Source organism: Colobus angolensis, unplaced genomic scaffold (assembly GCF_000951035.1).
Source record: "Colobus angolensis palliatus isolate OR3802 unplaced genomic scaffold, Cang.pa_1.0 Scaffold72, whole genome shotgun sequence".
In the NCBI taxonomy this organism is placed as follows: domain Eukaryota; kingdom Metazoa; phylum Chordata; class Mammalia; order Primates; family Cercopithecidae; genus Colobus; species Colobus angolensis.
Genome location: NW_012120932.1, coordinates 4,522,750 through 4,533,275, shown reverse-complemented (window position 1 = coordinate 4,533,275; position 10,526 = coordinate 4,522,750). Strand labels below are relative to the sequence as shown.

General features: G+C 45.4%; 1 pseudogene across 1 annotated transcript; it reads left to right on the top strand.

Moving 5' to 3' along the window:
• The first annotated feature begins 4,047 nt into the window (after positions 1-4,047).
• On the top strand, positions 4,048-10,526 carry LOC105501512 (annotated as a pseudogene). The gene is made up of 3 exons (XR_001000205.1): positions 4,048-4,052; positions 6,300-6,304; positions 10,009-10,526. The product of XR_001000205.1 is annotated as a 60S ribosomal protein L23a pseudogene (transcript).

Genomic DNA, 10,526 nt, shown 5'->3' with positions numbered 1-10,526 from the left:
ATGTAACAAACCTGCACGTTATGCACATGTACCCTAGAACTTAAAGTATAATAAAAAAAAAAAAAAAAGAAAAGTTAAAGTAACTTGCACCTATTTATGGAAAGCTCACATTAACATTCAAATGCTAATTAGAGAAAAACGTGACCAAAATGTTAACCCAAATCTGTTGAAAAATATGTGTTACTACCTTTCATTCCAGATTATTTAGTAAATCCATGTGATTTATTTTTGGTAGGAAAGTATTTTAAACGTCATTTGATATATAAGATCATTTCCAGACTCCAAATACTTACTAAATTCCATGCTCATTAATACATTTTCCAATAAGCATTCTTAACTCATTAGGATGGAATAACAGCTTTTTCTTAGATTTTAACTCGCATAGAGGACAGAAACCACTGGAACAAAACTAATGGAATTTTTTTCTCCAGATCCAGGTTACCACATCTGTACCTCTGTCTTGGATTTTGAGAAATAATCAGAACAGGCTGTTTTCCTATCTCATGGAAATTCTTTGAAGCTGCAGGCTTGGCTGTGGGTAGACAAAGGCATGAAGTGTTCTGATGGACATTGGAGACTCAGAAGCAGGAAGGGCAGGAGAGGGATGTGAGATCAAAAAAACTACATGTTGGGTACAATTAACACTACTCAGGTGACCTGTGCACTAAAATCTTAGACGTCACCACTATTCATCCATGTAGCCAAAACTGACTTGTACCCGTAAAGCTACTGAAATAATAATAATTTTAAAAAGATGCAAGCTTGGGAACAGGATAATGATGGCATTCCCCCTGCCTCCCTATAACACCATGACATACATTTTGATCACTTTTTTAGAAAGCCTTTTAAACAATGATTAGGTCCTGCTGGGTTGATCTACTAGAGAAGACATCAGTAACAAAAAAATTCACATATAGCTGGAAAGTTTGCTGTGAACCCAATTACTCCAAATTCACAAAATGTTGAATTTTTGCAGCAAAGCATCGGAGAAGTGTGAAGGCATTTATTTAGGCAATAATTTTGTGGATCTTTATCAGGCAATTAGCCTGTATGGGCCTAACTGGGTTCTTAATGGGCTCTTATTTCCAAAGAAAAGTTTAACTTCCAGGTGCATTTCTTGACCTATGATTACCTCTTTATAAATAAAATTACCTCACTATTATGGGATGAATTGTGTCCTACCCCAAAATTCATTTGTCGAAACCCTTACCTGCAGTACCTTAGACTATGACTGTATTCGGTGATAAGGTCTTTGAAGTGGTCATTAAGTTAAAATGAGGTCATGTGGTGAGCCTTAATCCAACTGGACTGGTGTCCTACTAAGAAAAGATTCGGACACAGACATGCTGAGAGGGAAGCCCGTGTGAAGACACAGGGAGAAGACCGCACCTGCCAGCCAAGGAGAGAGGCCTCAGGAGAAACCGTCCTTGCTGACATCATGGTCTCAGACTTCTGACCTCCAGAATCATGTGAGGATAAATTCCTGATGTTTAAGTCACTCAGTCTCCGGTACTTGGCTAAGGCAGCCCAACAGACAAACACAGCTACTTTAATAAAGAAGATTTCCCACTGTGCCTTTGTCACTGGAGTGTGAATAAACAAGACGACCCACACATCACTTTTGAACAACTTCTCCAGCCTAGTGCCCTGGGCCTGTGCATGAAGCAGCACCTAAGCAGCCTTAGAAAGTGTGTTTCTCAGCCGGGCACAGTGGCTGTAATCCCGGCACTTTCGGAGGCTGTGGTGGGGCGATCATGAGGTTAGCAGATCGAGACCATCCTGGCCAACATGGTGAAACCCCATCTCTACTAAAATACAAAAAAATTGGCCGGGCGTGATGGCTCATGCCTGTAATCCCAACACTTTAGGAGGCCGAGGGGGGTGGATCAGGAGGTCAGGAGATCGAGACCACGGTGAATCCCTGTCTCTACTAAAATTACAAAAAATTAGCTGGGCATGGTGGCGGGCACCTCTAGTCCCAGCTACTCGGGAGGCTGAGGCAGGGAAATTGCCTGAACCTGGGAAGCAGAGGTTGCAGTGAGTCATGATCTCACCACTGCACTTCAGCCTGGGCGACAGAGTGAGACTCTCTCTCAAAAAAAAAAAAAAAAAAGAAAGAAAGAAAGTGTTTCTCCTTGAGGTGTATCACACATGGATTCAGTTCCCCAACTCTTGTGAAGCTGCCACAGGGCTTTGCCTGGGTATGTCCCTGCCTGCTCCTGTCTTCTGCCCTTCTGGGCCCTCCTGCTCTCCTTTGGTTATTGAATATTGAAATTACTCCAAACATTTACATAGTTTGCTACCTGAATGATACATGTGTGAAGGTTGATCATACAAATTGGGTTATTCTTTTTTTGTCTATTTGTTTCTAGATGCCCTGAGATCAGTTTCTAGCTTTTTCTTTTTTTAATTTTACTTTAACTCCTGGGATACATGTGCAGACCATGCAGGTTTTTGTTACATGTGCCATGGTGGTTTGTTGTGCCTATCAACCCGTCATCTAGGTTTTAATCCTGCATGCATTAGGTGTTTGTCCTAATGCTCTCCCTCCTCTTCCCTCCCACCCCCTGACCCTGGTGTGTGATGGTCCCCTCCCTGTGTCCATGTGTTCTTATTGTTCAACTCCCACTTATGAATGAGAGCATGGTTTTCTGTTCCTCTGTTAGTTTGCTGAGAATGATGGCTTCCAAGTTCATCCATGTCCCTGCAAGGGACATGGACCCATTCTTTTTTATGGCTGCATAGTATTCCGTAGTGTATATGTGCCACATTTTCCTTATCCAGTCTATCATCGGTGGGCATTTGGGTTGGTTCCAAGTCTTTGCTGTTGTGAATAGTGCTGCAATAAATACACACGTGCATGTGATTCTTATCACATCCAACTAAAACAGAGTTGAGAAGCCAGGGGATAAAGCACTCACATTACAAAACGTTGCTCCAAGAATGTAATCTCTGCAAGCCTGACTGCTGGAACTGCTTTTGAGACCAGTTTTATCCATAGCTTCTGAGATAACTTGCTACCACTCTGTGACTAATTTTTCCCACCACCTTTGCTCATCATTTAGAGCTTGCCAGCTCCCCAAACCCTTCCTAGTGCCAACGAACTTACTCAAAGTGGACTACATAACATTTCACCTTTTATAAAACCTCTAGCCTTCTCTTTGTTCTTCAGAGAGCGTGTGTCCAGAGTTGGCTCCTTCCAGTGGGTTTGTGGACTTGCTGACTTCAAGAATGAAGCCATGGACCTTCGTGGTGAGTGTTACAGCTCTTAAAAGTGGCGCAGACCCAAAGAGTGAGCAGCAGCAAGATTTATCATGAAGAGCGAAAGCCCTGCCCAGGAACCTGCAACGGTCCCTGGACCCTGCTGATCAGAATAGTTGCGCTCACCGAAACAGCAGCAGAAACACTAGTTTTCCTCCTGGACCACAAAGAGGACCGAGGAAGGTGAGATTTAGCGGCCCTTACCGACGCATTCTTGAAAACCTGTTAGAGTCCTAAGAGTTTTCTCCTGTTAGTATTGGGACCTTACCCCCGTCCTATAAAGATGATATGCCCCAGAAACGGAGTGGAGGACTACACCCTGAAGGAGGGAAGGAATCTCCCAGGTTGTGAGAGTGATGCCTTCCGTCCTCACTTATCATATGAAGAGGGAGGATATAATTTCTGAGGCTCCCCACTTTGGGAATCGCCTTTGTTAGGCCTGCTAGTCTGAGGAGGGATCCTAAAATTTCAGATAGTCCCCCACCCCCCAGTGGGGCTTTGGGCAAAAATTATGTCTTTCTGATTGGTGAGCCTGGGTGCCTAAAGGGAGAAAGTCCCAAAATTTATACTAGAAATCATTCTTACAGGAGAAATTAGAAAAGCACCAGAGACAGGGAGTGGTTTTCAGAAGCAGGACTAGCCTCAAAGAAGAGAGGCAGGAGGAAGTTTGTCTGACAGGTGTTACGACCCAGGAGGCAAGGGCCAGGATAGACAGGATAGATGGGTGAGTCTGGCTTGGGGGACATGATTTTGAGAGTTCCGCTCACGGCTGCAGGATCAGCCAACTTTTTGTCAGGACCCTGGAGCCGAATGGCTTTCCTCTTTGTCGACCCTTGGCTCAGCCTAGAAGTACAGGAAAAGTGGAAGCTGGTTTCAGGCAAACCAACGCTGCCAACTCCGAAGAGTCAGGGCTGCTAGAGAGCTCTTTCCCAGAAAGCCTGGCAGCTGTGTCTTTACTGGCCACGCTACTCGCTTTTAAGTGGCCAACAGGTGCCTGGTGTTTCGCCTCCCCAGTTGCAAGGAAAAATAGGACAGAATAGCGAGCAAAAGGGATCCAGTGCTACTCACCACTTGGCAATAGTCCCTTCGTGGTCGCCAACATGTGTCCAGAGTTGGTTCCTTCCGTTGGGTTTGTGGTCTCGCTGACTTCAAGAATGAAAGTACAGACCTGCGTGGTGATTGTTATAGCTTTTTTTTTTTTTTTTTTTTTTAAGATGGAGTCTCGCTCTGTTGCCCAGGCTGGAGTGCAGTGGCATGATCTCGGCCCACTGCAAACTCCACCTCCCGGGTTCGCGCCATTCTCCTGCCTCAGCCTCTTGAGTAGCTGGGACTACAAGCACCTGCCGCCACACCTGGCTAAGTTTTTGTATTTTTAGTGGAGATGGGGTTTCACTGTGTTAGCCAGGACGGTCTCGATCTCCTGACCTTGTGATCCACCTGCCTTGGCCTCCCAAAGTGTTGGGATTACAGGCTTGAGCCACTGCACCCAGCCTAGTATTACAGCTCTTAAAGGTGGCACAGACGCAAAGAGTGAGCAGCAGCAAGATTTATTTTGAAAAACAAAAGACCAAAGCTTCCACAGCATGGATGGGGACCCAAGCAGGTTGCCACTGCTGGCTGGGGTGACCAGCTTTTACTTACTTATTTGTCCCCATCCACATCCTGACGATTGGTCCATTTTACAGAGTGCTGATTGGTCCATTTTACAGAGCACTGATTGGTCTATTTCACAATGTGCTGATTGGTCCATTTTACAGAGCACTGATTGGTCCATTTTGCAGTGTGCTGTTTGGTCCATTTTACAAACTCTAGCTAGCCACAGAGAGCTGATTGGTGCATTTTTACAGAGTGCTGATTGGTGCATTTTGCAAACCTCTAGCTAGCCACAGATTGCTGATTGGTGCATTTTACAATCCTAGCTACAGAGCACTGATTGGTGCATTTTACAATCCTCTTATAAGACAGAAAAGTTCTCCAACTGGACCCAGGAAGTCCAGCTGGCTTCACCTCTCAAGAGCTCTTTAGGTTCTCACCAGAGATGATCTCTCCCTGGTTTGCAAACTGATATTGCTGATAAGACTCTTTTTCTCTACTCTCTAGCCATTCTGGTGGTCCTTTGGACAACATATGCCTTGCTATAGTAAGGAGTGGGAGTGTATTTCCCCCTCCCATGGAGAACAAGATGTCTTATCAGACCCCATACATGAGAACTTGGAGCTACTCCTCCTCCCATCGGGAATGTGACATCACTGCTTATCAGACCCCGTATGAGTTACTGAGCTTGACTAGTGGACTTCCAAGTCCAATAAACCTAAGAGTTTGACAGACACTTTAAGAGCTTAGGTCATGGCAGGGTTTGCTGTGTCGGCCACTTCTCCAATGACCAGGAGCTTGTGCTGTGACAGGGCTGCACTGTCCACCACTTCTCCCCGACTTCCCTCTAGTATCCCGGGACCACCCTGGCCTTCTCCAGTCTCCACTGTGATGGCCAAGCCAGTTTCCCTCAAGACCTGCTAGTATAAAGAAACACCTCAAGCTTTAACTAGAAGTTACTTCCCACAGAGACTTTCATCCTAATGGAGCAACTAGACTTTAATAATTGAGGACTTCACTCATCTGTGGTCAGTGTGTGTCATCTTTCAAGTGGATTCCCTGGGAGATTTGTTCACAAGGTTATCCTCTTCTTTAAGTGTTCTGAACCTAAGAAAAAATTCTCTTTGTGGGGATAAACCACAGATCTATTAAACCATACTTTGACCATCTCTTTGTTTTAACCATGAAAAAACATCTTTGCAGTTCTTCCTCTACTGGCTTGACCCTTGGCTTTTTTCTGTTTTTCAACAAGTGGAGGCTCAGAGCCCCTGAGCAGGTTTACCGAGGTGCCCATGGGCCACTGCATACCCAGTCTCACTGTGCCCTGCCCCAGGGCCGCGCCTCCCCTGCTTTGCCCAGCACCTGGAATGTCTCTCCTTCTGAACAGCGCCAAGTCTGCGTCTGTGTGGCTGCCCCTCCCACTGCCCTTAAGGGCTCCCGTAAAGCACAGGCATCCCTCTGCCCTGGCGCTGGGGCACTGCCTTGCATCAAACCCCATATTGTCTTCTCTCCCTCTAGAGAGTTAGCTTTCAGGGAGGACAGAAGGATGGAAAGGTAAACCCTATTGCTGTGTGTTGTAAATAGTACATTGTGAAGGAACAGAAACATGCCTTACAAAAAACACAATTGTACCAACACAGAGACGAAAGGTGGGCTGGATTGTTTTCCAAGGATCCTTTCATTTTTAATGTTCATTGTTTCACTCTTAGATGCGCTGCTAGTTTTACCACAGTTCAACATACACTTTATAAAACTGGTTTTATGTCATTGAACATTTTTTGAAAAATGTATAATGGGCCAGGCACGGTGGCTCACGCCTGTAATCCCAGCACTTTGGGAGGCCAAGACGGGCGGATCACGAGGTCAGGAGATTGAGACCATCCTGGCCAACATAGTGAAACCCCGTCTCTACTAAAAATACAAAAAATTAGCAGGGCGTGGTGGTGGGCGCCTGTAGTCCCAGCTACTCAGGAGGCTGAGGCAGGAGAACGATGTGAACCCAGGAAGCGGAGCTTGCAGTGAGCCGAGATTGTGCCGCTGCACTCCGGCCTGGGTGACAGAGCACGACTCCGTCTCAAATATATATATATAAAATGACCACAGACATCCTTTTGCTGGAGGCTCCCTCTAGGGTGTTACTCCATGTTTCTTTGTAGGTAATGATAGTATGTTTATTTCTCATGGGTTGTGAGAAGACTAAATGATTAAATATATGTAAAGTGCCTGGGACAAAATTTGGCACCTTCAGGCCCTAAATAAAAGATTATTAAATAAATACATAGATTTGGAATTATTGGCTCCATTCTATCTAATTATTCCTGACCCAGAATGTCTTCAGAAGCATAGTCCCTGGACCTACCTTTGGCAACCACTGCTGCTCACCACTCATCCCCTTTGCCCGTCTCATTTTCGTTACCAGTGGGTGCAGCTGGGTTTGGGGATCAGGAAAGACAGTGGACACGGACTCATACCAATACCTGGACTCTTCAAACACCAAATCCTGGGGACCAGGCACCGTTCTAGGCGCCAGATATTTAATTCACATCACAGATGTGTCATGTAAGTACAACTATTTTCCCTATTTTACCACAAGGAAATTTAGACCCAGGCAGGTTACATAACTTTCCCAAGTTATTCCCCTAACGCCACCCACCCCCAACCAACCAACCCCAGCTCAAGCCTAGGCTGTCAGGATTTGTGTTATTAACTGTGTGCTTGAATCCAAGAAGACCAGGGGTCCTGCCTGTGTCAACAGCCTGGGAGCACAGTGACATGAGCTCAGAACCAGGAATCATCACCAAGTCTGCGTTCCCTTTTCCCAGGCAAACCACACACGGTCGATTGGGCCAGGGGCGGGAGAGGAACTTGTAGAGTCACTGAGCGGAATGGAGGCTGCAGAGAGGTTGGCCCTGACATCACAGGGGCTGTTCTCTCCTACTCCTGTCTCCCTCCTGGGAAAATTGTGGGTGACAGTCATGGTGACAGTACCTGGAACCTGAGTCAAGCATCCTATGTGGAGGTCTGAGTTTCCTTTGACAGATTGTCCTGACATCCTTCATCTGCGATCACGGGGACACAGTCCCACTCTTTTGTCGCATGGAGACTGCTGCTGTGCAGACTCCACGTACAGGGTGTCACAAAGCTCACTCTGTTGTAAATACAGCTGGGCGATAGAGAATTTCGTTAGTTAGTTTCTAAAGAAATACTAGAAAACAGATTGAATTAGAAAAAATTGGAAGTGGAAAGAGGATTTTTCTAGAGTTGACATTTTTACAAGAATCTGAGCATTGGTATTTAGGGGGAAAAAGGCCCAGAGTAATAATTTATTTAAGTGTTGCAAATTGGAATGATGCTAATTAGATTTCATGTGTTGCTCGTGATGTTTATTGCTGAAACATCCATTACCCTGCTGATTCTGGCAGTGAAATAAACATTAGAACTTTTCAACAGCTGTAGTGTAAAATTTTAGAAATTGGACTCCGAATAGCACAATTGGGGTTTACTGTTTTGGGTTATCAAAGTGTTTAGCCTTTGCCATTCAGGGTGAGTGTATGGAAGCGGACACTGTGTGGGTGGAAGTCAGGGCAGACGCTTCCCTGTGGCGCTGGAACCTGGAGGCCGCTCTGCAGGGGGCTGTGAGCACCCTCCTCGAGAAGCCATGGGTGGCCATTAGATAACGCAGCAGCGGTTGCAAATAAGAGCCAGGTGTCCTGTGCCTGCTGCACCTTGCCCCTAGCAGGAAATGCTGCTGCCTCTGAGCAGGGCTCAGGGACTGTGAGCAGTGATGGGCAGCAGGGGGGCTGTGCAGCCTGAGCTCCTGATTCCTCGGACCCACGTGCACACCTGGAGAATGGCCTGAGCGTCACCCCCTGAGCACCAAGGCCCCTCCTTCGTAAGGACTTACCCCATTCATGTGAGCCCCGGGAAGAAGGAGGCATTTTCCGATGTTTTTGGATACAGGGCTAGTGGAGCGCTCATCAAAGCCGTCTATGTTTGAGGATGTTGTTATGGATACACGCATTTTTCAGGATGAAAGTCCACACGTTCCTCACACAGCAGTCCCTGATGGTTCTCCCTCTGCTCAGGGCCTTCATTACCATGTCTGGCACGACCTTGATGCAAATGAAACATTTCCAAGAACAAGGAGCTATAACAGGAACTCAAATGTTGCATTTATAATGATTCCCACTTCAGCTTTTTGACTTCAGAGTGCAAAGAAAAATGTGCAATTTCTTATTCGGGTAAAAGCAAAACAAAATAAACAACGAATGCAAATCCAGACTCGAGTCTGCTACTGTGAGGCAGAGGGCTCTTAAAAGAAACAATCTAACTCTACAAATGGAACAAACCAGAGCAGCTGCCCTGAAGAATCAGTGGTTTCCACCCAAGCTCCACCTGACGCTTGTGACTGGAGAAGCCAGCGACCCCCTGAGCACAGACCTGCTCTCAGGGAGGAATTTGACCTTCATCTGCACAAAGCACCCTGTGTAGATCCACGGGGGCTCATTGGCACTAAATAGAAAAACAGATCCCTTCTGTCTCGTTCCGGGTCACACCCATGTAGCCACAGAGCTGGCAAGAAGAATAAAAGAAAGTTTTAATCTGTCCCATTCTCAGTCTCAGTGCATTTACATTTATTAACCAACTCCATTACTAAGTATATACTCCAACATCTGCAAAATGCTGACTACATTATGTACTCTACCATGTCCAAAAGTTAGTTCATTAAAATCTGAATTTAAATTCTATGTCCATTTAGAAACTATTTGTATTGTATTCTTCTGTAATTGGTTAAGCCTCATGAGTACAAACGCAGGAATATGGATTTTTCAATGAACTTTAAATAATCTTGTTGATTAATTTAAAGTCAAAGTAATGTTTGCTTAGAAATTACAGGATTATATTTCATTATTATTTAATTTACTTATTTTTAATTCCTGGCTTGTCATGAAGATGGCAAAAGCTGATGTGTTCCCTTGTGTCCTATACTATGCTATGGAACATGGAATATGTGTGTGTGTGTGTGTGTGTGTGTGTGTACACACATAAACACAGGATACATACACACATTTACGTTTAAAAACAATTCCCTTGGATAAATACTAGGTATTCAAAGAAAACTCATTTAAAGGTTAGGCAAGCCCTTTTCACAAGATGGCGCCAAAAGCGAAGAAGGAAGCTCCTGCCCCTCCTAAAGCCGAAGCCAAAGCGAAGGCTTTAAAGGCCAAGAAAGCAGTGTTGAAAGGTGTCCACAGCCACAAAAAAAAGAAGATCCGCACGTCACCCACCTTCCGGCGGCCCAAGACACTGCGACTCCGGAGGCAGCCCGAATATCCTCGGAAGAGCGCCCCCAGGAGAAACAAGCTTGACCACTATGCTATCATCAAGTTTCCGCTGACCACTGAGTCTGCCATGAAGAAGATAGAAGACAACAGCACACTTGTGTTCATTGTGGATGTTAAAGCCAACAAGCACCAGATTAAACAGGCTGTGAAGAAGCTCTATGACATTGATGTGGCCAAGGTCAACACCCTGATTCGGCCTGATGGAGAGAAAAAGGCATATGTTAGACTAGCTCCTGATTATGATGCTTTGGATGTTGCCAACAAAATTGAGATCATCTAAACTGAGTCCTGCTGCCTAATTCTAAATATATATATCTTTTCAACATA